The 6000-nt window shown below is 39.1% G+C and overlaps 1 protein-coding gene across 1 annotated transcript in view; it reads right to left on the bottom strand.

Annotated features, from left to right (window-relative positions):
- Positions 1-6000, bottom strand: part of ptprfa (protein tyrosine phosphatase receptor type Fa) — a 246360-nt gene that overhangs the window by 195142 nt on the left and 45218 nt on the right. The window lies entirely within an intron of this gene.

The following is a 6000-nucleotide window of genomic DNA, read 5'->3' as shown; positions in this document are numbered from 1 at the left end:
CTAGTGGATCCAAACCCCAGTCCCGAAGAGGAAGGCAACTGCAAGTGTACAGCAAGTGTCTAATCCATATATCAGGCACTTCGCAGGCGGCGTTACTCTGTCTGAGCTCTTAGCTGGGACAGAAGCATGAGTGTCTCTGGGGACAGACGCAGGGTTTCTGAGACTGTGTGAACAAGACTAATTCAGGCACAAGCAAAATCCATCAGGTGTTGAATTACAAAAGGGGCTGAGGGAGGGGCTTTGTCTCCCTGGCCAATCAGAGAAGTGGGCTATTGTTTGACTTTGCACAGGTAAATGAGGCGGCCCCTCCTGTTCTTAACTGGCAGCAGGCCAACAGGTAACTGAGGGCAGTATAGGGACACTGAAACGGGTTGGCTTGTTTTTTATAAAGTAGGTAGACAGACAGACTGGCTGGTTGTTGAGATAAAGAACTCTTTAAGTAGAACATGCTGACTGATTCTAAACACAGCCAGAGTTGTTCGTCTGACCTGCGAGCTGTCGTAAAGATAACACTAATAAAACCAACAAAAGGACGTAAAATGTAACACAATTTGTGGCTTACAGTAAAGAACTAGACTTAGAAACATATACTTTGACAGCTAAACTTGAGCACTGACACAAATAAGGTTCATGATTAACAAGCACAGATGAAATTGAAATCCCCACCAGGTAAATTTGCCACTAATGTGCATAAAGGAATACATTTCTTTTTATTCTGATTCAATATATCAGCTAAACAACTGGAAAATGCTTTGTGTGGTAGCAAATAGATGCTAGATTGCACATCCAGAGTCATTTTTTTAAAAGCATGACAATTACACAGTTTTCAATTGAGCTCTCTTGCTCTTCTCCTTCAGAAATAGATCTTGCCACGGTTACCAAATGATGTTACAAAATCTTCACAATGAAGAAAAGATTTCTAAATAAAGTAATATAATAGCATCATATTGAGCCTGCACCTCACAGCTCTAACGTACAAACCCCTGAACCACCTGTCAAACATACATGTTTCCCCTACAGAAACCAATTACTCCTGAACAGGACTGCTGGGTATTCTAGATACAGTGCTTGGACTATTAATTAATGTGTTTTGACTAAGAAAAATGAGGCAGAATTAAATTATAGATGTGTCATTTTTCATTAAACTTCTGGGTGATGGAAGGGCTCTTCAAAGCAGAAAAGCTAATGCCAGGGGAAAAAAATAACCTGCAGAAAAATAAGACTGCATCACCCTCAAAAGCATGCATACATTCAGTTTTCGTTTAAGCAAGCTTCAGGGGTAATCTATTTTTCCAAATAAAGGGACATATAATATCTGAATGAAATGTTACTAAATAAAGATAAAGTGTTAATCTGTTTTCACCAGCTGCCACCCACCGTTCACAGCATTCGGCAGTACAGTGAGCAATGAGCAAGTGGCTAAATCTGTGTGTGAAGGTCCAAAATGAACACTCGCCAAAAGTGCCAAATGCTAATAAATTCTGGCTTCATAGAGTTGGCCAGTAACTTTTTAGGAAGTGCACGGTTCATATATAAAATAAACAGTTTTACAGCAATGCAAGATTGATAGTCTGACCTTTGCCATTACTGATCACACCAAAGCGTGTTTCATGGTAGGACGCATGAAATTCATTCACAAAGTAAGCCATTGTGATATTTTTGTATGCCTATTTTTTATTTTACTTATTTGTAAGAGGTTGCATTTCACTGACAGACTGTATATGATGCTGTAAGTGTTCAAAAGTGTCTTTTTGTTTTTGAAAATTTAAAAATGCAGTAAGTTTTGTGTGAGGGATAGGTGTCTGGGTATGGTTAGTGTAAGGGGAGAGAATACACTGTTTTTACTAAATAAAAACCATTACGTCTGTGGAGAGTCCCCGCAAAGTTGGCAGACGTGTGTGTGTGTGTGTGTGTGTGTGTGTGTGTGTGTGTGTGTGTGTGTGTGTGTGTGTGTGTGTGTGTGTGTGTGTGTGCCACTTGTGTAACATCACTTCAAATGTAGACTACAACTTGAAAAAAAAAAAAAAATCAATTTATGAAACGAGACACTACAGTTTCAGGGCAGTGCACTGAATCACACACACACACACACACACACACACACACACACACACACACACACACACACACACACACACACACACACACACACACACACACACACACACACACACACACACACACACACACACACACACACACACACACACACACACACACACACTTGTTTATGTGACATATGGGGACATTCCATAGGCGTAATGGTTTTTATACCGTACAAACCGTATTTTCTATCCCCTTACACTGCCCCTACCCCTAAACCTACCCATCACAGGAAACATTTTGCATTTTTACTTTCTAAAAAAAACTCATCCTGTATGATTTATGAGCATTTTGAAAAGTGGGGACATGGCCAATGTCCTCATATTTCACCCTCTCCTTGTAATACCTATGTCATATGTCATTATACACATTTGTGTCCTCATATGTCACAAAAACATGCCCACACACACACACACACACACACACACACACACACACACACACACACTCACACACACACACACACACACACATAATGGTTTGTTTTTCGGCGTAGATATTCACGCGGAATCACACAGCATAGACATACACGTGGAATCAGACGGCGTAGATATATCCCTGCTGAGATAATGGTTTGCTTCGCCGTAGACATTCACGTGGAATCACACGGCGTAGACATACACACGGATAGCTCAAAATGCGTACTGATAACACGCCATTTTAGAAAGTAGCTCGTGTGTTTACGCAAAGTCATGATGTCATGTTGAGGTGCGCCCAAATGATTACCTTTGTCTGTCCTGCTTCAGATCAAGTCATATATTCATAGAAACTCTCTTTTGTTCTACACTTCTTTATATAGCCCTTTTTTCAATTGTTCTTGGTCAGTGTTTGGATTATTAATAAAGCCTGTTTTGTTTTTAAATCTCCTTCGTCTTTTTGCCTGCTGACCACATCGTAACACTTATTTATAAAGCAGGGCTCCAGACAAACTTTATTACGAGGAGCAGAAAATGTAGGGGCACACCTTAAATCAACCTACAACGCAGTTATTCACATTTCCCCCATTTTGACTGTATTATTAGCAAATGCCTTAGTTATAAATAGACTTAAAGTACATAAATTACAATGTGCGGTTTTGCAGTGTTTTACAATCACAGGGCTCCAGACTAACATTTGAAGGCAGCAGCATCGGAGTCAAGGTCTACAGAAAGTTTTTGGTAGCGCTGGGGGGCTAACAATTCCCCATCAGCACTTTTTGATCTGATATCTATGGTTTATAACAGAGAACACTGTGGTGAATCTGAATGCTTCTCAATAGAACTTGAAGTGATGTTATTATGTGGCGAATTCAATGTTTTTCTTGACTGGGTCTCCAAGTGCTGTGTTTAATGGTGTTGCATGATCGAGACAGACCATTTGGTCACAATCTGGAGTCCTGTGTAGCAAAAATAAATAAATAAATAAAAATATATATTTTTCAAATTAAAAACATTTTGATTATATCATGCTCAAAAGCACCGCAAGGGAAATTCCTTCGCCATGACAGCCCTAGTCTGGTGTGCTGGAGGGAAATTCTTAAATCACCATTTTCCAGGACATGCCAACCATGTCTTAATGAAAAGAGCCAGCTAGCTCACTTGCCTCATTTTTTCCCAAGGATTTGCACACACTGAATCACTTTTTACTAACACCAGGTGCTAATGTCCTCTCAGATGACAGTCCTTTAGATTGAAAGCTTAAGCTAGAATCAAGAGAAGATGAGAGCAGTGTCACAAATATTTCTTCAACTCATGTGGGCATGTGTGAAGTTTGAAGTGAAACTCCAGCATGTGCATTTGTAGAATTCAGTGACATAGTGACAATACTATTCAAAAACCAAGCATCATGGCTTCAGTTTCAGTTTGTGCATTATGTTACTTGTGCCTATTTCCGTAGCGTGTGTGTGTGTGTGTGTGTGTGTGTGTGTGTGTGTGTGTGTGTGTGTGTGTGTGTGTGTGTGTGTGTGTGTGTGCGTGTGTGTGTGTGTGTGTGTGTGTGTGTGTGTGTTGGGTAGGTTTAGGGGTAGGGGCAGCGTAGGGTGATAGAATTAATTTGCGTTGATAAACATGAAAAGCGATTATGCGTCTTGATAGCACGCCAAAATGGCATACAAATTGCTGTGTCATACATACGCCATTTCATGAGATCAGTCTGCTCAGCTGATCTCTCTCTTACCCACTGTCTGTTTAGGCTTGTTTAGTGCAAATATACAGAACCTCTGTACAAATCTCAATGGTACACAGAGTCTTAAGTAAAAAAGTTAAAAAATAAATAACTTGTTAACATTATTAACATATTTAACATTCAATACATATGCATGACAACACAAGAAAGCCATATCCTTGAAAAAAACGTGAGCGTTGTATTTACTACAATTGCTTGCCTTCCTCTACAGTTGGTTTGTCAGTATTGCGGTATTACAATATTACAGTTATCGTGACAGCCCTACATCAGACTAGTAAAGCTACTTACTGTGGGTTAATTAGCTTGCTAATTGGTAATGTGGGTCTCATGTCACGTAATGTGCATGCAAGCAAGTCTTGCTTGGAATAATGTGGCAATGAATCACACCAGATGAACAAGCCAGGAAATCTCACGCATGCAAGTCCTGTGACGGCACTTCTGCGGCAAAGCAAAGTCTCTGGCTATAATCCACCAGTTTTCATGCTCGCTAAATTCTGACAGACTCTTTTTCGAATTAGTTAGAAAATTAATGCTGTTTCATTCTCTTTATCCGCAAGTGTCTTCTCTGTAATCCTCATGCTGAGAAGGATTGCGTTCATGAGAATGACCCAAACCAGGGAGTAATCTGGTTGTCTAAATTGGCAGTCATATCAAAGTGACAAATACATCAACAAATCCTGCCAAACAGTCCTCTGGGGCTGCGAGACAATTGTGTTTACTGACACTTGAGATATTACATAACTTTTTCTCTGTTTTTCTAGGGCAAAACAATAAGTGAATGCAACCCAGACAAAAAAGTGGAAAAGTGTACCCTGTTTTTTTGTGTTATAAGAAACATAAATGAAACAATGTTAATTCTGGCTACATGAACTGGAATTTACTTAATTAAAATGACCTAAAGTAAAACAACTGATGAACATTTTATCACAAATCAATTTAGTCTGTGTTGATTTTTTTTAGTCCACTATAAATATGTAATGCTGCATGGGAACTAAACATCTACCCATGTAGTTTCCATTAATTCAACAAAAAATATTCATATAGCCCAAGCACATATGAATGAAGTAATCTTTTGCCTGCACTATTTTATGCTACAAAATGTAGAATGTAGAAATAAACTCTTACGGGTCTGCAGTTTTGGGGCCCTTTAAAGTTTTGAGATGCTCTGACATTTGTGCCTTTTTCAGCTGCTTAAAAACACATCAATTGCAAAAGTGTCATTACACTGTATTCAGCACAAGCTGGGCTACTATAATATGTGAGCAAAATAAGGCACTGAATTAAGGCCACAAAATATATGTGTCCACAAGACTTTTGACTAATGGAAGTTGTTGCAGAGTTTTTGCTTCAAACAGATGTGAGAATCATTGTGCCTACTCATTAACATAAAACAATATATTGATTCAAATTTTGTAAGACACTTTTTTTTTTTTTTTTTTTTTTACAAAGCCCATATGCAAAGAGGTGTGGAAGATCTTGAATAATGCTGTGATTTACACCTGAGAGAACAAAAGAAATGCACAGCGAGCGACATAATGCACGAGCCTTTGAGTTGGGTATGTGAGGGGGAGCTATGCTTGTCTGGCCATCACAAGACCAAGCTCAATTTAAAAGAACATGCCGACTTTTTGGGGCTTATTCACCATATCCCCCAGAATTGAAAAATACACCATATCCCCCAGAATGCCCAGAAGATTTAACATTGGTCTGATAAATGAGCATAATTCAAATGAC

This window comes from Pseudorasbora parva, chromosome 12, assembly GCF_024679245.1.
Source record: "Pseudorasbora parva isolate DD20220531a chromosome 12, ASM2467924v1, whole genome shotgun sequence".
Lineage (NCBI taxonomy): Eukaryota > Metazoa > Chordata > Actinopteri > Cypriniformes > Gobionidae > Pseudorasbora > Pseudorasbora parva.
Note: the sequence above shows the minus strand (reverse complement) of the source record. Positions and strands in the feature narration are given on the sequence as shown.